The 24,975-nt window shown below is 36.7% G+C and overlaps 1 long non-coding RNA gene across 1 annotated transcript in view; it reads left to right on the top strand.

Annotated features, from left to right (window-relative positions):
* Positions 1-20,512, top strand: part of LOC129655276 (uncharacterized) — a 36,991-nt gene extending 16,479 nt beyond the window's left edge. Inside the window, exon 5 of the long non-coding RNA XR_008715864.1 lies at positions 20,087-20,512. This is a non-coding gene — a long non-coding RNA (uncharacterized LOC129655276). The remainder of the gene's footprint in view (positions 1-20,086) is intronic.
* Positions 20,513-24,975: the final 4,463 nt, after the last annotated feature.

Raw genomic sequence — 24,975 nt, 5'->3', positions numbered from 1 at the left:
CTGATACATATACCCCTCCCTTTTGAACTTCCCTCCCATCTCCCTCCCCATCCCACCCCTCTAGGTTGATACAGAGCCTCTGTTTGAGTTTCCTGAGCCATACAGCAAATTCCCATTTTACATATGGTAATGTAAGTTTCCATGTTACTCTTTCCATACATCTTAGCCTCTCCTCCCCTCTCCCCATGTCTGTAAGTCTATTCTCCATGTCTGTTTCTCCATTGCTGCCCTGTAAATAAATTCTTCAGAAACATTTTTCTAGATTCCATATATGTGTGTTAGAATGCAACATTTATCTTTCTATTTCTGACTCACTTCACTCTGTATAATAGGTTCTAGATTCACCCACCTCATCAGAACTGACTCAAATGCGTTCCTTTTTATGGCCGAGTAATATTCCATTGTGAATATGTACCACAACTTCTTTATCCATTCATCTGGTGATGGGCATCTAGGGTGCTTCCATGTTTTAACTATTGTAAATAGTACTGCAATGAACAATGAGATACATGTGTCTCTTTCAATTTTGGTTTCCTCAGGTTATATGCCAAGGAGTGGGATTGCTGGGTCATATGATGGTTTTATTCCTAGTTTTTTAAGGAATCTCAATATCATCTTCCATAGTTGCTTTATCAGTTTACATTCCCACCAACAGTGCAAGAGCGTTCCCTTTTCTCTACACCCTTTCCAGCACTTATTGTTTGTAGACTTTTTGATTATGGCTATTCTGACTGGTGTGAGGTGATATTTCATTGTGTTTTTGATTTGCATTTCTCTAATAGTAAGCGATGCTGAACATCTTTTCCTGCATTTGTTAGCAATCTGTATGTCTTTGGAGAAATGTCTGTTTAGGTCTTTTCCCCACTTTTTGATTGGGTTGTTTGTTTTCCTGGTATTGAGTTGTATGAGCTGCTTGTATATTTTGGAAATTAATCCTTTGTCAGTTGTTTCATTAGCTATTATTTTCTACCATTCTGAGGTTTGTCTTTTCACCTTGCTTATAGATTCCTTTGCTGTGCAAAAGCTTTTAAGTTTAATCAGGTCCCACTTTTTCACTTGTTTTTATTTCCATTACTCCTGGAGGTGGATCATAGAGGATCTTGCTTTGATTTATGTTGTTGAGTATTCTGCCTATGTTTTCCTCTTAAGGGTTTTATAGTTTCTGGTCTTACAGTTAGGTCTTTAATCCACTTTGAGTTTATCTTTGTGTATGGTGTTAGGAAGTGTTCTAATTTCATTCTTTTACATGTAGCTATCCAGTTTCCCCAGCACCATTTATTGAAGAGGTTGTCTTTGCCCCATTATATATTTTTGCCTTCTTTGTAAAAAAATAAGGTACCCTAGGTGCATGGGTTTATTATGGGCTTTCTATCTTGTTGCGTTGGTCTGTATTTCTGGTTTTGTGCCAGTACCATATTGTCTTGATGACTGTAGCTTTGTAGTATAATCTGAAGTCAGGAAGGTTGATTCCTCCAGCTCAATTCTTCTTTCTCAAGACTTCTTTGGCTATTTGGGGTCTTTCATGTTTCCATATGAATTGTGAAATTTTTTATTCTAGTTCTGTGAAAAATGCCTTTGGTAATTTGATAGGGATTACATTGAATCCGTAGATTATGTTTGGTAGTATAGTCATTTTCACAATATTGATTCTTCCTACCCAGGAACATAGACTATCTCTCCATCTGTTTATGTTGTCTTTGATTTCTTTCATCAGTGCCTTATAATTTTCTGTGTACAGTTCTCTTGTCTCCTTAGGTAAGTTTATTCCTAGATATTTTATTCTTTTTTGTTACAGTGGTGAATGGGATTGATCCTCTAATTTCTCTTTCTGATTTTCATTGTTAGTATATAGAAACACAAGTGATTTCTGTATATTGATTTTGTTTCCTGAAACTTTGCTAAATTCACTGATTAGCCCTAGTAATTTTCTGATACTATCTTTAGGGTTTTCTATGTACAGTGTCATGTCATCTGCAAACAGTGAGAGCTTTACTTCTTCTTTCCCATATGGATTCCTTTTATTTCTTTTTCTTTTCTGATTGCTGTAGCTAGGACTTGCAGAACTATGTTGAATAACAGTGGCAAATGTGGACACCCTTGTCTTGTTTCTGATCTTAGAGGGAATGCTTTCAGTTTTACACCATTGAGAATAATGTTTGCTGTAGGCTTATCATATATGGCCCTTACTCTGTTGAGGTAGGTTCCTTCTATGCCCATTTTTGAAGAGTTTTAATCATAAATGGGTGCTGAATTTTGTCAAAGGCTTTTTCTGCATCTATTGAGATGATCCTATGGTTTTATCTTTCAATTTGTTAATAATGTGTACCACATTGATCACTTTGCATATATTGAAGAATCCTTGCACCCCTGGGATAAGCCCAACTTGATCATGGTGTATAAGCTTTTGATGTGTTGCTGAATTCTGTTCACTAGAATTTTGCTGAGGATTTTTGCATCTATGTTCATCAGTGATATTGGTGTGTAGTTATCTTTTCTTGTGTTGTCTTTGTCTGATTTTGGTATCAGGGTGATGGTGGCCTGATAGAATGAGTTTGGAAGTGTTCTTTCCTCTGAAACTTTTTGTAAGAGTTTTAGAAGGATAGGCATTAGCTCTTCTCTAAATGTTTGATAGACTTCTCCTGTGAAGTCATCTGGCCTGGGCTTTTATTTTTGGGGAGATTTTTGATCACAACTTCAATTTCAGTGCTTGTAATTGGGTTGCTCATAATTTCTATTTCTTCCTGGTTCAGTCTTGGAAGATTGAACTTTTCTAAGAATCTGTCCATTTCTTCCAGGTTATCTATTTTATTGTCATATCAGTCAGTTCAGTTCAGTCGCTCAATCATGTCCAACTCTTTGCGACCCCATGAATCGCAGCACGCCAGGCCTCCCTGTCCATCACCAACTCCCGGAGTCTACCCAAACTCATGTCCATCAAGTCAGTGATGCCATCCAGCCATCTCATCCTCTGTCATCCCCTTCTCCTCCTGCCCCCAATCCCTCCCAGCATCAGGGTCCCTTCCAATGAGTCAACTCTTAGCATGAGGTGGCCAAAGTATTGGAGTTTCAGCTTCAGCATCAGTCCTTCCAATGAACACCCAGGACTGATCTCCTTTAGGATGGACTGGTTGGATCTCCTTGCAGTCCAGGGACTCTCAAGAGTCTTCTCCAACACCACAGTTCAAAAGCATCAATTCTTCAATGCTCAGCTTTCTTAATAGTCCAACTCTCACATTCATACATGACCACTGGAAAAACCATAGCCTTGACTAGACAGACCTTTGTTGGCAAAGTAATGTCTCTGCTTTTTAATATGCTGTTTAGGTTGGTCATAACTTTCTTTCCAAGGAGTAAGCGTCTTAATTTCATGGCTGCAATTACCATCTGCAGTGATTTTGGAGCCCCAAAAAATAAAGTCTGACACCATTTCCACTCTTTCCCCATCTATTTGTCATGAAGTGATGGGACCAGATGCCATGATTTTAGTTTTCTGAATGTTGAGCTTTAAGCCAACTTTTTCACTTTCCTCTTTCATTTTCATCAAGAGGCTCTTTAGTTCCTCTTCACTTCCTGCCATAAGAGTGGTGTCATCTGCATATATGAGGTTACTGATGTTTCTCCCAGCAATCTTGATTCCAGCTTGTGTTTCTTCCAGTCCAGCGTTTCTCATGATGTGCTCTGCATATAAGTTAAATAAGCAGGGTGAAAATATACAGCCTTGGTGTGCTCCTTTTCCTATTTGGAACCAGTCTGTTGTTCCATGTCCAGTTCTAACTGTTGCTTCCTGACCTGCATGTAGGTTTCTCAAGAGGCAGATCAGGTGGTCTGGTATTCCCATCTCTTTCAGAATTTTCCAGTTTATTGTGAGCCACACAGTCAAAGGCTTTGGCATAGTCAATAAAGCAGACATAGATGTTTTTCTGGAACTCTCTTGCTTTTTCCATGATCCAAAAGATGTTGGCAATTTGATCTCTGGTTCCTCTGCCTTTTCTAAATCCAGTTTGAGCATCTAGAAGTTCAAGGTTCATGTGCTGCTGAAGCCTGGCTTGCAGAATTTTGAGCATTACTTTACTAGCGTGTGAGATGAGTGCAATTGTGCGGTAGTTTGAGCATTCTTTGGCATTGCCTTTCTTTGGGATCAGAATCAGAAGTGACCTTTTCCAGTCCTGTGGCCACTGCTGAGTTTTCCAAATTTGCTGGCATATTGAGAGCAGCGCTTTCACAGCATCATCTTTCAGGATTTGAAATAGCTCAACTGGAATTCCATCACCTCCACTAGCTTTGTTCGTAGTGATGCTTCCTAAGGCCCACTTGACTTCAGATTCCAGGATGTCTGGCTCTAGGTGAGTGATCACAGTATCGTGATTATCTTGGTCTTAAGATCTTTTTTGTACAGTTCTGTGTATTTTTGCCACCTAGTCTTTCATAATAGTCTCTTATAATCCTTTGTATTTCAGCATTGTCTATCGTAACTTCTCCTTTTTCATTTCTAATTTTATTGATTGATGAGTCTGGCTAAAGGTTTGTCAATTTTATCTCTCAAAGAACCAGCCTTTAGTTTTATTAATCTTTACTATTGTTTCTTTCACATCTTTTTTCATTTATTTCTGCTTGGATCTTTATGATATCTTTCCTTCCAGTAATTTTGGGGTTTTTTTGTTCTTCTTTTTCCAGTTGTTTTAGGTGTAAAGTTATGTTGTCTGTTCAATGTTTTTCTTATTTTATGAGGCAGGATTGTATTGCTATAAACTTTCCTCTTAGAACTGCTTTTGCAGCATCCCATAAGTTTCGAGTTGTCATGTTTTCATTGTCATTTGTTTTTAGAAATTTTTTGATTTCCCTTTTTATTTCTTCAGTAACCTGTTGGTTATTTAGAAACGTGTTGTTTAATCTCCATGCCTTTGTTTTTCTTATAGTTTTTTTTTCTTGTAACTGATATCTAGTCTCATAGCATTGTGGTCAGAGAAGATGTTTGATATGCTTTCAATTTTATTAAATTTACTGTGGTTTGATTTGTGACCCAAGACGTGGTCTATCCTGGAGAATGTTCCATGTACACCTGAAAAAAAGGTGTATTCTTCTGCATTTGGATGGAATCTCCTGAAGATATCAATGAGATCCATCTCAGTTAATGTATCATTTAAGACTTGTGTTTCCTTATTAATTTTCTATTTTGATGATCTGTCCATTGGTGTGAGTGGGGTGTTAAAGTCTCCTATTATTGTGTTATTGTCAATTTCTCCTTTTTTGTCTGTCAGTATTTGTCTTATATATTGAGGTGCTCCTGTGTTGGGTGTATAGATATTTACAATTGTTATGTCTTCGTCTTGGATTGATCCCTTGATCATTATGTGGTGTCCTTCCTTATCTCTTGTAATTTTCTTTATTTTAAGGTCTATTTTGTCTGATATGAGGATGGCTACTCAGGTTTTATTTTGATTCTCATTTGCATGGAATATATTTTTTCCATCCTCTCACTTTCGGTCTATATGTGTCTTTAGGTCTGAAGTGGTTTCTTGTAGACAGCATATATATGGGTCTTGTTTTTGTATCCATTCAGCCAGTCTGTGTCTTTTGGTTGGAGCATTTAATCTATTTACATTTAAAGTAATTATTGACATGTATGTTCCTATTGCCATTTTCTTAATTGTTTGGGGTTGATTTTGTAGATCTTTTTTCTTCTCTTTTATTTCTTGACTCTATAAGTCCCATTAAAATTTGTTGTAAAGCTAGTTTGGTGGTACTGAATTCTCTTAACTTTTGCTTGTCTAAAAAGCTTTTAACTTCTCCAACAATTTTGAATGAGATCTTTGCTAGGTACAGTAATCATGATTGTAGATTTTTCCTTCAGTCAGCAGTATTGCCTTGCTTCCATGGCTGCCTGGCTTTCCTCTACCAGCATTTCCCACCATGATCCCCACTCTCACATCCCCTCAATCCGTCCCTCCAATGTCAACAGCAGCCCTCACCCTGGGATTATTTCACAATCCCTAAACTCCAGCTTCCAGCTGCTGCACCTTCCAGGGGACCAGCATTCCTGTCTGGGGTATGTATGGCTGTGCCAAAGATTGTCTGATTCTCATTTTATTTAGGCTGCCACAGATCAACTGTTTCACTCTAAGCCTTAAATGTTTCTTCTCTGACTCAGATACTTGCTGCAATGTGGGCATCGGAGCCATGCTTCAGTTCCCAAACCCGCCAAGAGAAGATCCAGTCCTTTTAACACTCCTGTTTTTTTTCCCCTAGTTCCTTCATCCTCCTGAGTTTTTCATGGTTCTATATATTCTTTTCCACTGGTCAGGTACTTCTGTCTGCTCTCAGTTGATGTTCTGCATGCACTTCTGTGTCTGAAGGTGTATTCCTGATGTATCCGTGGAAAGAGATGTACTCCACATCCACCTACTCCTCTGCCATCTTGTTCTCTATTTCTTACTCTTGATGAAGCACATTTTTTGGATTTTTTTTAAACTAAGACTGCATATAAGATAAAGTTTTAAAGATATTGCATGCCAAGAATATTTTAATGCTATCTTTGCATTTGATTGAAGTATAGCTGAGGATAGAGGTTTAGGTTACAGATAACTTTCCCTAAAAAATTTAGAAAACATTGCTTTGTTGATTTCTATTGATTTATTATAATTTTTAAGTCTGAAGCTACTTGGATTTCTGATTTTTAAAAATACATTCCTGACCCTTTTTGATGATTTGCTGTTTAAATCCTTTGCTTCACCTTTTTGAGCTCTACTAATCAGATTTCTCTAGCCTTTCCATCTTACAAAATTGTATTTTTGTAGACAAAATTGTAGACAAAATTTAGTAGACAAAGTTGTCTTGTCTACTGTCCCTCCTGTCTCATTCCCTCTTCAATATTATTTGTTCTTGTGATTTTATACATTGGTTTTTTAATTTACTCTTATTCTAGTGGTATTTTGGGATTGAATGTATATATTTAATCCATCAAGTTTAACCTTAATTCTGTAACTTATTAACATTTTCACTTCAGAGATTTACTAATTTTGCCCTCTGTAAGTTATTTTTAAATTGTACAATTTTACATCATTTATCAAATATGCATATACCTATATATGAAAATTAACTGTATGCATATGTATATATGGGAATTCCAGGTGCTAGTGGTAAAAGAACCTGCCTGCCAATGTGGGAGGTGAAAGAGATGTGGGTTCGATCCCTGGTTTGGAAAGATCCCCTTGAGGAGGGCATGGCAATCCACTTCAGTATTCTTGCCAGAGAATCCCACGAACAGAGAAGTCTGGTGGTCTGTAGTCTGTTTGGCCTCAAAGAGGTGGACAACTGAAGTGACTTAGCATGCATGCATATATGTGTGCATGTGTGTGTTTGTGTGTGTGTGTGTCTGTGTACATATCTTTGCTGTTTTCCCTTGAGTCATTAGTGCTAAAAGAGATAAGAAGGTATATTATTAAGTTTTTATCTGGGAAAACTAGGGAAATACGTAAGGAACTGGCAATGAAATTGGAAAGACTGAAGGAGTAAAGAGGGGAAAGTGAGGTTACCAACCTATCACTTACCTGCTGGAGGGGCAGCAGACGAAATGGGGTTACCCAGAGCCCAAGATTTCCATGCTGAGGAGACTGTTGAGGTTCTACTGTTGCTTTGCCGCAACCATAACTATCACTAACCTTTGCAGGCAGCTAGACTTTCACTTTTCACTTTCATGGATTGGAGAAGGAAATGGCAACCCACTCCAGTGTTCTTGCCCGGAGAATCCCAGGGACAAGGGAGCCTGGTGGGCTGCCATCTATGGGGTCACACAGAGTTGGACATGACTGAAGTGACTTAGCAGTAGCAGTAGTAGGAGTCTATAAAGAAGACTGAGTGCCAAAGAATTGATGCTTTCAAATTTGTGATGCTGGAGAAGACTCTTGAGAGTCCCTTGCGCAGCAAGTAAATCAAATCAATCAATCCTAAAGGAAATCAACCCTGAATATTCATTGGAACGACTGAAGCTGAAGCTCCAATATTTTAACCATCTGATGTGAAGACCGTGATGCTGGGAAAGATTGAAGGCGGAAGGAGAAGGGGATGACAGAGGATGAGATGGCTGGATGGCATCACCGACTCAATGGACATGAGTTTAAGTAAACTCCAGGAGTTGGTGATGGACAGGGAGTCCTGGAATGCTGCAGTCCATGGGGTTGCAAAGAATCAGACACGACTGAGTGACTGAACCGAACTGAACTGAGTGAAGGATACAGAAGCCTGGCATGCATAGTGTCCATGGGGTCACACAGTCAGATATGACTTAATGACTGAACTCAACAAGGAGCCCATATCCCCACTGATGTTGCAGGAACCTGGGAGCCACAGCCTCTTGCTTCAGAGGCTGCAGTTGCTGGAACTGGAGCCAGAAGCATCATACTGCTGAGGCTGATGGGGCACCACCTCTGCCACTGCTGTAGAAATGTACTGCCTAAGCAGGACCCCAGAGCCTGCACATGCCCTGCCCTACTTGCTAATGCAGGAAAAAAAAAAAAAAAACAAAAAACAGATTTTTCTCTCCCTTTTGCCTTTCAGTCCCCCAACAGTGACTTTCATTGGCAGAATCTCACTGGAAAGCATCTGGCAAGGAAGTCTGTGAGATATAGCATAAAGGCTCCCAGCCATCCTGTGATAGAGGAGATTCTAGAAGCCTGGAAATAATGCTGAGAGCCAAATGATGAATAGCCAGCCCAAAGGGCTTAAAGGGAAACTCAGTAACTGACTTGTGAATATTATCATTTCTCTGGGTAGGCATATCTATCTGGCACATCCTCTCAGTGTGATATACATCTATAAATATATTGTATATACATATTTTTAATAGGGGCCTTTGAGAATAAAATCAGAACTGCTTGTAGCAAAGAGATTTGATAATTTTCCAACTGTGAGGAAAACTTTAATGATTATGATATTTCATTGATTATTTTGGCATTTTCAGGGTTTATCTTGTATATTGCTATTTTTGCTGACATTTTAAAGAATTTGGAGCTCATATACAAATTTAATAGGTTGTTAAGTGAGATTTTTCCTGTTGTCTCAGATTTTCAGTTAAGGCCAAAAACTGAGAACAAGAGATGTTAAATTCCTCATAGTCTTAAGATTGCTGTGAAAACAGCCAAAATTAAGTTCAGAAATGATTCCCAGGGCCAGCTAAGACAGAGCAGGACTATTTCCACCAGGCTATGCCTTTCCTCTCACTTTTCTTCTACTTTGGATGCACCTGACTAGAAAAAACAGCTAGCTATTCCCTGCTTCCCAACCCTGGCTTTAGCTTGTCTAGTAAAGTGAATATGATCTTTCAGGTGGATCTGGCTATTTTTGTTGCTAAAATTGAAGATGAAGAAATTTCCATTCAACTTGTCAATATGTAATTGTGGAAAATAGAAGGATGTCTGTATCTCAGGTTCCTGTGGTCCTCTTGTCAGAGATATGAGGAGTTCAATTCTGCTCTCCAAATATTCACTCATGTTTTGAAAAGTCAAGTGGAGGACATAATCATAATATAATACAATATTTGCTTGTTCTTATGCCTTCTAGGCAGAGCTATTCAGAATAAAGGAATGAATGCTATTAACAGTTGATGTCAATATAATACTTGGATGGCATTTGGCAAGAGGAGTCATGAGTGTCTAAATCCTTCTCAGTCTTGGTCATTCTTCCCTGAAAAATCCTCAGAGAAAGTGTGTGTACAGGATATATTGACCAGCAGAGCACAGTGACATCAGTTTGCAACAACTTTGTAACTTCACTCCTAAACTCAAAGCTGAGCAAGTGGGAACTGACCAGAACTCCATAAAAGTTCCTTCATCTATATATACTGAAATGGCTTCAGTAGCATGGAAGTAAAGAAGGTTGAAAGTCTCGTTCTGACCATTTCTATAACAATGTCCAATTAACCTTTGGATCGTACTTTCTCACGTGGTAAGATAGTAAGATCCAAGTGTGCCAAGGTGCAAGACATAAGGACAGCTGAAGACAGAGTCTGTCCCAGTGTCTTAATATGCCCTCCCTGGGCCCTCTTGGGTTGTCAATAAGCCTACTGATTCAGTTGCTTTGTGGAACAGAAAGAGCAGATGAGGAGAAAAAGAAAGAGCAAGGAGAAAGGAGAAAGAGAGGAGCAGGCTTTTCCTTGAAGAGAACAGGTCCTAAGCTTAGCCTTACTTCATCAAGTAAGGGAGTGCAGAAAGATGAAAATGGAAGGAAGAGTTAGCCATCGTTTTCTTCCTTTATTACCATCATAACATCTTAGGAGGAAGAGAACTGGCAGGGTAAGACTTCACACAGTGTGGAACCTTGACCTTTAAGGTCAAGTGTTGAGGTCAGTCCAGATCACAGAGGAACAATCCTCTGTGATCCAGTTTAGAGACCAGAGCCTGATCATCCTGATCAACAATGGGTTTAGTGGGCTTTTGGGTACAGGAGAAGTGAACAAGGCCTAGAATTCCTCAGAGAGCCCAACAAGACCATTTTGCTGATGCCAGCCTTTGAAATGGCCACTGTGGATGATTCAGAAGTTCAAGGTCTCAGGTCCTCATGCTTTAGTGAAGAGCAAGCCTTTATCAAACCTGCTGGGTCAAAATTTTACTGATGGCCCTGGAATTGCTTTATCTTCTCATCAGTTGAAACACTTTCTGTCTGTCTTATTCATTCTTTTTTGTTGAAAATATAAAGTTCATTCTAGTCTTTATAGTGTGTCTTTTCAGATTTGGCCCCATGTTCTCAACTGGATAATGTGCTTATTTGGGCAGGTGCCTTGTCATTTATCTCTTTGTATCCAACACACCAGGGTTTTCTTTTCTTTTCTTTTAAATTTTTTTTGCCACTCCACATGGCATACAGGATCTTTGTTACTCAACCAGGGATCAAACCTGTGCTCTCCACAGCAGAAGCATGGAGTCTTAATCACTGGACCACCAGGGAAGTTCCAACAAAGTGTTTGGAATTGTGTAGGCACAAAGTAAATGTTTGGTGATGATGAAGTTGCCTAGTGTTTGGAGGACGTTATTCAGGTTTCACTAGGGCTTTACCAGCACTTTTTAAAAAATGAAAGCTATTTTCAAATCTCTATTTTGGTATTTTTTCTCAGTATTTCCCTTTCCCAAAAATTGATTTAGCATTTTCAATACAGCTTGATAGACTAAATTTATTTTTTGCCTTTGCACTTATTCTTTTAGAAGAACATATATATGAAGAAAATATATTTGGCAGAAGATATATGTGAGGAACTGCAGAGACAGAAGCCATGTCTTTAGAACTAAAGTGGCACCCAAGGGAAGAACAATAGAAAACCCTTGCTTAGGAGTGACTTAGGCAGGTTGTTAAAATAGGAAGCTGGAATCAGTCCTAGAAGGACAGGTTGAGTTGTTTTTTCATTTTTGTTGTTCCCTTCCTCAGTGCTCTTTCTCAGATCAAAAGGATGATTCTAATGAGAAAATATAAATGGGAAAAATAATGAGAAGTGATCATTCTTTCTTGTGAGCTAAGTTATGTAATGTGCTAAGTTATGTATATCAGCTCGTTTAATCCACACGAACTACTCTATAAAGAAAGCAGTGTCATTGTCTGCAATTAATAAACTGGAAAACTGAGGCTTAGAAACTTTGAGCAATTTGGTTAAATCTTACCACTAGTCATAGCAGAATTTTGAGGAAAACATACCCTAGTCTGGCCCATGACCTTGACAACTATGCTCCACTGTCTCCTGAAGACTGAGTCAAGATAATTGAAGGTTTACTTAGAATTTTGCACCGACACTTTCACTGAGGTTTACAAGTAACTAAGAGACACTTTAGTTTGAATTTTGAGATTGACATGTTTTGCTTACCGTTCTGCACGATAGTCATTTTCTGCTGAAAAGAATGATTTACTTGTATAAAAGAATGACCTGTGATTGGCTTATTGTCAGAAACAAATAAAAAAAGTTATAATAAACATGACAGTTTATTTTGAAGGTGGTGAAAACCTGGAATCAGGTGCAGTATTACCTTTTTTGTATATGTATATAATTTCATTTACCTTGTCTGGAGCATCCATTTTTGTCTGTTTTTTGGAATAATAAATAGAGTTATTTTAACTGAGTGCTAATGTGGTGAGTGCCAGGTGAGAAATTCAATTGAAATGCTGTCACAAGATCCTTTTGTTTTCTTGACAAGAGGTGTCATGTTCCCTTGAATCCTGATACATGGAGTGTGAACTGATAAATAGTTTGGAGATGAAATTGTCAGTCACCATTATCACACTCAAGCAATTATCTTTTCTGGTGGCTTACACTGCCATGAAATGCAAGTTCTGGGGTGTGAAGCTAATAGAAGGAAAAAATATGAATGTGACCATAAATTGGAAGTGTTTAGGTTAGAAAAGCGATATTCCAAAGGGGCTTAAACATAGGGAGGAAGATTTACTGCTGCTTCTGAGACTGAGCAGAGGAAGGAAGCTAGGAAGAGGGAGAAGATCAGAGGTGGATCGAGCAGAAAGCTAAGGAAACTTAATCTTTAGCGTCACTTCCATGATGAAGATCATTCCAGTGAATGCAATTCATCCCAACAGCTGTATACTTTTGTAAAATTTGTGCAAGACATGTAACAGGAATCAATTAAGTCTGCTGTCTTTTTCCACTCTGACTTCTCTTCCATTACATTTCTCCTTCTTTTGAGTGGTTTTGGAATGACCCTAGACATTGTTTGAGGCCTAAGGAAATTTGAGTGGAGAATATGTTTTGTTTTCATGTAATGAAATATATTTATGTGATCCACATCATTACTTCCCATATATTTAAGTTACTGTTTCCTCACTCTGGCATAAGAATAGCTTCTAGAAATACTCCTGTTGCCCACTCTGCCAACTTGATTGATGCTATGATTCATAGGTGTGTGGCCAAATTGATATGAATATGCTTAAGGTGCCCAGCATCTAAAGTATGTGTGCAGTGGAACAAAACAAGGTTTAGGATATAGGCAGCCAGAAGCCAGTCTATAGAACATTTTTCTAATCATCAGATCTGTAAAACTGTAATTGGGGGATTTGGTTTCTATCAGTATTCTCAACTGTCAGAAATATAGTTAACAATACTGTATATAAATTAATCAGATGTATTTTGCTTTTCTTCTGTTGGAAATTGTGTGAAAGAGAACTTCTGTAGGGCAAATCTGTAATGGTTGTACAAATACTGATTATATCTGCAGTAACCATAGACAAAAGAAACTTTATAAGAGAGTGAATAAATTATTTAATATTGTATAACAAACCTTCCAGAACTTTTTGCCTTAAAACAAAGATATTTGTTCTGTGGTTGGCACCTTAGCCTGGGCCTTTCTAAGATGGCTCATCTTACTATTTATGGTGTTTTCTGGGAGTGAACATAAGTCCAAGATCTCACCTGTGTCCAATGCTTTTTCTTCTCCCTACAAGACATTGCATCCTCTATAAAGCACCAAGATATGTTCACATTTACAGAGTGAGCATAGGCAAGGTCTCTTGATGACTGGGCTCATAACTCAGAAAATTATTGACTAGAGATGTATGACTTTTATTACCCAAACGTTATTGATTGGAGATGTACCAATACATTTTTAGAGAGTGATACAGTTAACATTACCATGTGAAGTTGTTGAGCTTAATAAAAAAAAGTCACAGTCCAGCCTAGGTTCAAGGAGTGGGAAAATAGACACCATCTCATTGTGGGTATTGGTGCAAAGAATTAGTGGTCACTTTTTTGTGCTCCACCATATAGCATTTCCCAGTTTGACAAAAAATTTGTACATTTATAGAACAATACTAAGCTGTAACTAAAATAAATGACTAAACTATTAATAATTAAAAAATTAACTCTACTGTGCTGAATTACCATTCTGTTCTCCCTTTATAAAATGGTATTAGAGATTTATTGTCTCATGAAGAGGCAATCAAAGAGTAGGGAGCCAAAAATGGGCATGAAGAGAAGGATCAGTGAAATGTGTCTTTGAGATCCAGTTGAATTCACATTTGGTTTATATGACCCAGATGTCAGTTCTGTTCTGGGGAGCTTATAAGGCCTTGGTTTGAATAAGTTAACATTGCTTAACAGTTGAAGAGATTTTGGGAAAGTTACCTATTCTTTCTTTGAGAAGCAGTTTTTCATCTGATTGAAATGATGATAGTAATTTCCTGCTGAAGAGAATAATTTACTTATATAAAAGAATGACTTGTGATTGGCTTATTGTAAAAAACCAATTTTTTTTTTAAATGTAGTAAACCAAGTTGTTATTTTGAAAGTGGTGAAAACCTGGCATCAGGTGCAGTATCAGCTTCTTTACATACATATATATGTATATATATACATATATATATTTCATTTACCTTGTCTAGAGCTTTTTTTTATATTTTATGGATATTAGTATTTAATAATTTTCTGATATATACTAGGCAGATAGAGATACATTTTTATTGAACTAGCCTGTGTCCTAGGTTCTGTTCTAGGAACTGGGGTTATAGTGGTGAATAAGACAAAATTCACAAAATTCCTACCTTTAAGAAAGTTCTATCTTAGTGAGATGCTTATTTCTAGTAAGAAACTGACTTACTTCTGAAGAGTGTATATTTTAGACCTCAGCACATTTTAGTTCCCTTTCTTAGCATGAAGACATGAATAAAAATATGAGGAAAAATACTTGGACCCACAGTCTATGGAGATTTTTGTACATTTCCTACTTAAAAGTGCACTTTAATTGATCAAAAGGAGTTTAAGGAGAGGAGTTTCTGCGAGTTCACGTATAATGAACTTGCCCAAACTGTAAATGGAGGCTAAATTATTTAGGATTACTCTAATCCAGTTAGCTGGGCAAATTGGGTCTCTGTCACATTTAAAAGACAGATCTTATCAAAAGCAAGTTGTTCTCTTGTTTCCTTAGTATTCTGGAGAATTAAAAGAAAATCTAATTTAGGAAAGCTTTTCTATCTTAAAAAAAAAAAAACAAAACCTCAATACATTGAAAAGGCAACATTAAAAATGCATTCCCTATCTGAATCACAGTTATATTGAAAATACCAAATATTGAGCTTGTACACATTTTCTTTTATCATTTACTCATTCTATAGTAGTAACATTACAATATGCATTAAGCTTATTAATTTATTTTTCTCCTAGAGATGAATAAATTATCCCTATGAAGTAGCCTGGTTGAGGAGGGGGAAACCCTTAATTTTATATTGAAGTTACAATTTCAATGGAGGGCTCATTTTAAATCTTGTCTATCTTTTAACTTTGAGAATTAGTTTAGTGCTTGTGATTAAATATAGTGCTTCTGAAAACACTAGAAATACTAGGGAAAGAGATCAACCTCTTATTTTGTTTTTAATTTAGCTGTAAAGCCTATCAATCTTCAGAGGTTTTAAAAAATATATTTTCTTGGATTTTATAACAGGAATTAAAAGTGATGATGGGCCCAGTGACTTTGTCTACACATGTCTTGGAGGACATGGAATGTTAACTTATTGACTGATAGGTGTTAAAAATACAATGTATAATTAGAGAAACCCATTAACAACAGGTGTGTTCTGCAGCTGCATGTAAATCAATTAAGTCAGAACACACTCTCTCACCATACACACAAAAAAACTCAAAATGGCTTAAAGACTTAAACACCATAAAACTCCTAGAAGAGATCATAGGAAAAACATTCTCTGACATAAATTGTACCAATGTTTTCTTAGATCAGTCTTCAAGGAAATAGAAATAAAAACAAAAATAAACAAATAGACCTAATCAAATTTACTTTTGCACAGCAAAGGAAACCATAAAGAAAATAGATTGAAAAAAAAAAAATAAGCAACTTATAGACTGGAAGGAAATATTTGCAAACCAACAAGGACTTAATTTCCAAAATATACATACAGCTGATGTGACTGACTCAACAACAACAACAAAAAATAACCCAATCAAAAAATAGGCAAAAGAACTAAACTTCATTCTTCAAATGAAAAGATGCTTGACATTGCTAGTTATTAGAGAAATGCAAATCAAAACTACAATGAATTACCACTTCATAATGATGGTCAGAATGACCATCATTAAAAAGTCTACAAATAAATGCTGGAGAGATTGTGGAGCAAAGGGAACCCTCCTACAGTGTTGATAAGAATGTATTAATAAATTGGTGCAGCCTCTGTGGAAAACAATATGAAGATTCCTCAGAAAACAAAAAAATAGAATTACCATATGATCTAGAAATCCTACTCCTAGGCATAACTATGATTCAAAAAGATACATGCACCCCTGTGTTCATTGCAGCACTATTCACAATAGCCAAGACATGGAAACAACTTAAATATCCATCAACGGATGAATGGATAAATGAGATGTGGTATATATGTACTATGCAATACTACTCAGCTATAAAAAATAATGAAATAATACCATTTGCAGCAACATGGATGCGACTAGAGATCATCATACTAAATGAAGTAACTCAGAAGGAGAAAAACCAAAACCATATGATATCACTTATCTATGGAATCTAAAATATGACACAAAGGAATCTATCTATGAAACAGAAGCAGAATCACAGACAGAGAACAGATTGGTGGTTGCCAAGGGGGTAGGAGGTGGGGGGAAGGATGAAATGGGAGGTTGAGGTTAGCAGATATAAGCTTTTATATATAGAATGGATAAACAACAAGGTCCTACTATATTACACAAAGAACTATATTCAATATCCTATGACACACCATAATGGAGAAAATATATATTAAAAAAGGAATACGTATATATGTATAATGGAATCACTTTGCTGTACAGCAGAAATTAACACAACAGCATATCAACTATACTTCAATAAAAATTTGATAAAAAAATAAAAAATAAAATCTCTATGGGGCAGGATTCATATTCGTCTCAAAAAAGATGTTCCTCTAATAGTAATTAGTTATTTTTGCTTATTTCACATATAGTCTAACGGAGAAGGCAATGGCACCCCACTCCAGTACTCTTGCCTGGAAACTCACATGGACGGAGGAGCCTGGTAGGCTGCAGTCCATGGGGTCGCGAAGAGTCGGACACGACTGAGCGACTTCACTTTCACTTTTTCACTTTCCTGCATTGGAGAAGGAAAGGGCAACCCACTCCAGTGTTCTTGCCTGGAGAATCCCAGGGACGGGGGAGCCTGGTGGGCTGCCGTCTATGGGGTCACACAGAGTCGGACACGACTGAAGCGACTTAGCACATATAGTCCAAACTAATTATATAATAGAATTAAATATGTGTTTTCATTTTAAAAGCATGTCTTTTTCTATCTTTCCTATCCAGAATATGGCTTAATGATTCAGCTACACCATTCCCCAGATTGTCTTTTGTATTATTTTTCCTACTGTTTTCTTTAAGAAAAAGAGTTTTTCTCCCTTTACTATTCTTAATTCATTAACAGCTGGTTCTCTCTTTAATTTCACTCTGTTTTGAAGGAGTATTTGAAAAGAGATAACCATATTTGTTTTCATTTCTGTAAACTGAGACTAAGCTCTCTTAAAATAGTAACTTCTACTACAAAATTGATCCATTTTTTCCCCTAGTTGCTCAGTTGCCAAGTCGTGTCCAACTCTTTGTGACCCCGTGGATTGCAGCATGCCAGGCTTCCCTGTCCTTCACTATCTCCTGGACTGCTCAGACTCATGTCCATTGAGTTGGTGATGCCATCCAAGTATTTCATCCTCTGTTACCTGCTACTGCTCCTGCCCTCAATCTTTCCCAGCCTCAGGATCTTTTCCAATGAGTCAGCTCTTCGCATCAGGTGGCCAAAATATTGGAGTTTCAGCTTCAGTGTCAGTCCTTCCCTTCCAATGAATATTCAGGGTTGATTTCCTTTAGGATTGACTGGTTTGATCTCCTTTCTGTCCAAGGGACTCTCAAGAGTCTTCTCTAGCACCCCAGTTCGAAAGCACCAATTCTTCAGTGCTCAGGCTTCTTTATAGTCCAACTCTCACATCCATACATGACTACTGGAAAAACCGTAATAGCTTTGACTAGACAGACCTTTTTTGCCACAGTGATGTCTCTGCTTTTTTTTAATATGCTGTCTAGGTTCATCATAGCTTTTCTTCTGAGGAGCAAGCACTTTTTAAAAATTTATGTATTTTTTAATTGAAGGATAATTGCTTTACAGAATTTTGTTGTTTTCTGTCAGACATCAACATGAATCAGCCATAGGTGTATGGATGTAATTTCATGGCTCCAGTCACTGTCTGTAGTGATTTTGAAGCCCAAGAAAATAAAATTTGTCACTGTTTCCACCTTTTCTCCATCTGTTTGCTATGAAGTGATGGGACCAGATGCCATAATCTTTTCCCTGTACCTTAAATCAAATACCTTTTTAGTATTTGATTGTGAGCATTATAATTAACAACATTATGAGCAGTGTTGTTCAACCTTTTTTGTATTCACACCATTCTTTCTCCAAACTGTCCATTTTGTTCAAGCAAATAGTTTTAATGTTTGGATTTGAATCACCTCAAGTTAGATTGATCAATTCTGTCTCTTTAACCTTTTAGTCATTGTCAGCTCCTTTTAAAAAGACATGTTTTTCTCTATAATGCAAACATTGCCCAAACAGCACAGACCATTAAAAAATTGATAAATTGAACTTTATAAAAATGAAAACCTTTTGCTCATTGAAAGACATCATTAGGAAGATGAAAACACAAATGACATGTATCTGACAAAAGACTCATATCCAGAATACATAAAGAGGTGTTACATCTCAACAATAAGACAAACAATATAATTAAAAATGAGCAAAATATTCAATCAGATACCTTCACTGAAATAGATACAAACGGCATCGCTAGTCATAAGGATAATGCAAATTAAAGTCATGATGAGATGCTACCGCATAAAATGACAATAGGCAGTAATACTAAGTGTTAGTGAGGAGGTGGAACAGCTTGAGCTCTCTTACATTGCTGGTAGAAATACAAAGTGGTACAGCTGTTTTGGAAAACAGTTTGGCAATTTCTTATAAAATTAAACATATACTTATCAAGCTGAGAAATTCTGTTCCTAGTTAGGTATCCAAGAGAAAGAGAAATATATTCGAATGCTTTTAGTCCCTTGATTCCATAATAGCAAAAAAGAAAATGACCCAAGTGTCCTTTAGCTGCTGGATAGATAAATAAATTGTGCTATGTCCATACAATGGAATCCTACTCAGTAGAAGAAAGAACTGCCGATATATACCATAACATGGAACCATCTTGAAAATATCACATGAAGTGAAAAAGCCAGACACAAAAAATTTCATACTATATGATCTCATTTATATGCAATTTTTAGAAAAGGCAAAAACAATAGCAAAAGAAAGCAGACCAGGCTAGGATGGTAAGGGGATTTATTTCAAAAAGATATTACAGACATTTTGGGGAGATGAAGGTGTTCTATATCTTCAGTTTGGTGGTGGTTATACATATTTATACGTTTGCCAAACTTCATTGAACTGTACTAAGTTGATTCTATCCATGTAAGTTATGCTTCAATAAAGCTGTTCAGAAAATATTTATCATAAATAATTTGGAAAATACAGAAAGCCATAAAAACAAATGAAAAATGTATTTCTCATTATGTAATATAGCTGCAATTAATATTTTAGTAAACTTTTACTTGAATAATTGAATATTGCAGAAAATGCAGAATCATGGTTGTACAACTCAGTGAATTTCCACAAAGTAAATATACCCATGTAACTATGACTGAGATAATGAAATAGAACATTAGTTAGCACTCCAGAAGTATGTCTTTTGCTCTCCCCTCAGTAGTAACCCCTCTACTCAGTAACACCACAGCTTAAATTGTCCGTTTTTGAAATTTATGTGTATGGGGTTATTTACATTATATCTAGTTCCTTTAGCTCAAAAATATCTTTGCAAAATTCATCCATGTTTCACATAGCTGTTGTTCACTCATTGCTATTATTTTATAGTTTTAAATTGTATGAAATGCCATAATTTATTTATCCATTATACTGTGTATTATTGTTGAATTATTTCCGGAATTGAGTTGTTAAGGATAAGGTTGCTATTAAAATTCTTATATGTATTATTTGATGAACAGAATGTACATCTGTAGGGTATACACTGAATACCTAAGAATGGGATTGTTGAGAAAGAAGAATGGAACTGGAGGAATCAACCTGCCTGACTTCAGGCTCTACTGCAAAGCCACAGTCATCAAGACAGTATGGTACTGGCACAAAGACAGAAATATAGATCAATGGAACAAAACAGAAAGCCCAGAGATAAATCTACGCACCTATGGACACCTTATCTTTGACAAAAGAGGCAAGAATATACAATGGATTAAAGATAATCTCTTTAACAAGTGATGCTGGGAAAACTGGTCAACCACTTGTAAAAGAATGAAACTAGAACACTTTCTAACACCATACACAAAAATAAACTCAAAATGGATTAAAGATCTAAACGTAAGACCAGAAACTATAAAACTCCTAGAGGAGAACACAGGCAAAACACTCTCTGACATACATCACAGCAGGATCCTCTATGACCCACCTCCCAGAATATTGGAAATAAAAGCAAAAATAAACAAATGGGACCTAATTAAACTTAAAAGCTTCTGCACAACAAAGGAAACTATAAGCAAGGTGAAAAGACAGCCTTCAGAATGGGAGAAAATAATAGCAAATGAAGCAACTGACAAACAACTAATCTCAAAAATATACAAGCAACTCCTACAGCTCAATTCCAGAAAAATAAATGACCCAATCAAAAAATGGACCAAAGAACTAAATAGACACTTCTCCAAAGAAGACATACAGATGGCTAACAAACACATGAAAAGATGCTCAACATCACTCATTATCAGAGAAATGCAAATCAAAACCACAATGAGATACCATTTCACGCCAGTCAGAATGGCTGTGAAACAAAAGTCTACAAGCAATAAATGCTGGAGAGGGTGTGGAGAAAAGGGAACCCTCTTACACTGTTGGTGGGAATGCAAACTAGTACAGCCATTATGGAGAACACTGTGGAGATTCCTTAAAAAACTGGAAATAGAACTGCCTTATGACCCAGCAATCCCACTGCTGGGCATACACACTGAGGAAACCAGAATTGGAAGAGACATGTGTACCCCAGTGTTCACCACAGCACTGTTTATAATAGCCAGGACATGGAAGCAACCTAGATGTCCATCAGCAGACGAATGGATAAGAAAGCTGTGGTACATATATACAATGGAGTATTACTCAGCAATTAAAAAGAATACATTTAATCAGTTCTAATGAGGTGGATGAACCTGGAACCTATTATACAGAGTGAAGTAAGCCAGAAAGAAAAACACCAATACAGTATACTAACACATATATATGGAATTTAGAAAGATGGTAACAATAACCCTGTATACGAGACAGCAAAAGAGACAATGATGTATAGAACAGTCTTTTGGACTCTGTGGGAGAGGGAGAGGATGGGATGATTTGGGAGAATGGCATTGAAACATGTATAATATTATATATGAAACAAGTCACCAGTCCAGGTTTGATGCACGATACTGGATGCTTGGGGTTGGTGCACTGGGATGACCCAGAGGGATGGTACGGGGAGGGAGGAGGGAGGGGGGTTCAGGATGGGGAACATATGTATACCTGTGGCGGATTCATGTTGATATATGGCAAAACTAATACAATATTGTAAAGTTGAAAAAAAAATAGAATGGGATTGCTGGTGCTTTAGAATATGCATATGGATAAATTTAGTAGATCTTTAAAAATAGTTTACCAATTGACTAAACTCTCACCATCAGTGTATGAACACCAGTTAATCCACATATTGTTTTGATGTATTTTTCACAGTTTTACAGAGCAAAATCTCCCGTTTATTTTAAGAATTTGTGATTTTAATAAATTCGTCTCATATTATATACAGAGGCTTGAGTACTAATCTTTGAATTTATTTTTACTTAGCATTATAACATGACTATATCATTAAATATTTTTCAGAAACATGATTGTTAAAGCTGCTTGATGCTTTATCATAAGGTTTTTTCATCCCTTGAAGCTATTCTCTGAGCCTCAGAGAATATTGTTGTTCTATATGACAGTAATTGTCATATCCATGTCATAGGATTTTTATAATTGTGAAAAGTAATAATCTAAAGAGTGCTTTATATATCTGGCATATAACAGATGTTCAACTAAATAGTTCTTTCCCCCTTCTATTACTGTATTCATCTTTCCTAGTGGAGGAGAATAATTCAAATATAATAGGTAGATCTTTCTTTCATCTAGTTTTATAGTTGGATTTTTACTTAAGTTTATCATTTTTGGAGGTGTTGTAAATGTATTGTGTTTTAATTTCAAATTCCAATTGTTACTGGTCTGTAGGAGAGCAATTGCTTTTTGTCTATTAAGCTTATATCCTGCAACCTTGCTATGACCATCTTGAATTAGTTCCAGGAGGCTTTTCTTGTTGTTGTTAATCCTTTGTAATTTTTTAAATATAGACAACCATGTCATTTGTGAACAAAGACAATTTTATTTCTTCTTTCCCAGTCTGTACATCTTTTATTCCTTCTTCTCGTCCTATTGTACTGTCTGGGTCTTCAAGAACATTGTTGATATGAATGGTAAGAAGAGGCAGACTTATCTTTGTTCCAGTCTTAGGGAGGGAAACGTCTAGTTTCTCCACATTAAATGCTGTATTAGCTATTGCTTTTTTACAGGTATTCTTCATCAAGTTCAGGAAATTCTCCCTTACTCCTACTATGCTGAGAATTTTTAAAATAAATTTGTGTTGGATTATGTCAAATACTTATTCTGCATTAATTGACATGATCATATTTTTCTTTCTTCTGTAGCTTATTGATGTAATGGGTTACATAAACTGGTTTTCATATGTTGACCCAAGCTTTGCATACTTGGAAAAATTTCACTTGATTATGATTTATAATTTTTAAAATTTATTGTTAGATTGGATTTCCTAGTATTTTTTCAAGAGTTTTTGCATCTCTGAAAGATGCTGATCTATAATTTTCCTCTCTTATAATGTCCTTATTTGATTTTAGTGTTTAGTGGTGGATTTGTAGAATGAGTTAAGAGATATTCCATTTGATTCTGTTTTTTTTGGAAGGGATTGAAAATAATTGATATTATTCTTTCATTTAATGTTTGGTAGATTCATCTAGTCCTAGTAATTTCATTTTTGGAAGGATTAATTACTCACTCAGTTTCCTTAAATGGATATAGATCAATCTATTCAGATTATCTAATTCTTCTCATCTGAGTTTTGATAGTTTGTGTCAATCGAGGAATTAGTCCAGTTCATCTAAGTTATCATATTTGTGGGCATAGAGTTGTTCATGGTATTCTATTATTATCTTTTTAATCCCACTACATGCCTCATTTCATTTCTGATATTAGTAATTTGTGTTCTGGACAGTGTGGGAAAAAATCCACGAAACTGTGGGTTTTCAACTTCCCTCAGTTTCACAGTGGTGGCTTGCCCTGAGACCTCAGTTCTTTTATAAAACATCCAAGAAAAGTTGTTGATTTTCAATTTGTTCACCTTTTTTTCTTGCATGGATGGGAATGACTTTCAACCTATATTAGTTATAAATAAGTTAAAGCCTGTAACTTATTTTAGTTCCCTTTCAGTTTTAAGTGTTTCTTAGTATGGTTGCAAATCATATTGTAATCTATGTTATAACAATCTTGGGAATAATTATATACTTCTTTGACAAAGGCCAGTTGTATTTGGCTCCTGACCCATCCAGGTTTGTTACTGGAAAACAGAGTACTACTTTTCCCTTTCTTTCTTTCCTTAGTGGCTCTCTTTTTTCAGCAGTTGTGTTCATTTTTTTCCCCCATAGAGACTCCTATTGAGGTAACAGAATATGTTCTACTGTGACAATTAAGATCCTATGTGGCCACATAGCTTAACTGTGTTTCACGATTTGAGAATGCCCATCTTAACATGATTGTCTTAGTATGTTGGGGCTGCTATAACAGAATCCCATAGTCTGGGTGGTTTGTAAACAACAGAAACTTATTCTTCACATTTCTGTAGGCTGGGAAGTCTATCCAAGATCAAGTTCCGACAGATTCAGTGTCTGGTGAGGGCCCACTTTCTAAGTCATAGATGACTATTTCTCACTGTGTTCTCAGTTTGATGGAAGGGCCAAGGGAGCTCTCTGTGGTCTCTTTTATAAGGAGACTAACTCCATTCATAACAGCTCTGCTCTCATGTCTGAATCACTTCCCAAAGCCTCATCTCCAAATATCAAAACTTTGGGGATTAAGGTTCAACATATTTGGGGGGATACAAACATGCAGTCTGTAGCATTCTGCCCTTGACATCCCAAAATTCATGTTTTTCTAACATAAAAACTACTAATTATTATATCCCATCTGGGGCTACATTCTGTGTGGTCATAAGAGTTGGACACGATTTAGCAACTAAAGCACCAACCATCACCAAAATCTAAAATTCAAAATTTCTTCTAAATATCGTCTAAGATAGATACAGATGAAACTCAGGGTACAGCATATTCTGAGCTGTAAACCTGTAACATACTTTCAAAATACAATGATGGAGGCTTCCCTGGTGGCTCGGTAAAAGAACCCATCTGTCAACGGGGAGACTTGGGTTCAATCCCTGGTCCAGGAATATCCCACATGCTGCCAGGCAACTAAGCTAGTGTGCCATAGCTTTTGAGCCTGTGCTCTAGAGCCCAAAAACTGCAACTACTGAGCCCATGTGCTACAACTACTGAAGTCAGTCCATGTGCCTAGAGTCTGTGCTCCACAATAAGAGAAGCCGCTGCAATGAGAAGCCCACACGTTGCAACTAGAGAGTAAGCCCCACTCACCACAACTAGAGAAAAACCTGCGCAGCAACGAAGACCCAGCACAGCCAAAAAGTAAATAATAATTAAAAAAAAATACAGTGGTGCGACTTGCATAGAACAGACCTTTTTATTTT

This window comes from Bubalus kerabau, chromosome 6, assembly GCF_029407905.1.
Source record: "Bubalus kerabau isolate K-KA32 ecotype Philippines breed swamp buffalo chromosome 6, PCC_UOA_SB_1v2, whole genome shotgun sequence".
NCBI lineage: Eukaryota > Metazoa > Chordata > Mammalia > Artiodactyla > Bovidae > Bubalus > Bubalus kerabau.
This window is presented reverse-complemented; position numbering and strand designations above follow the sequence as displayed.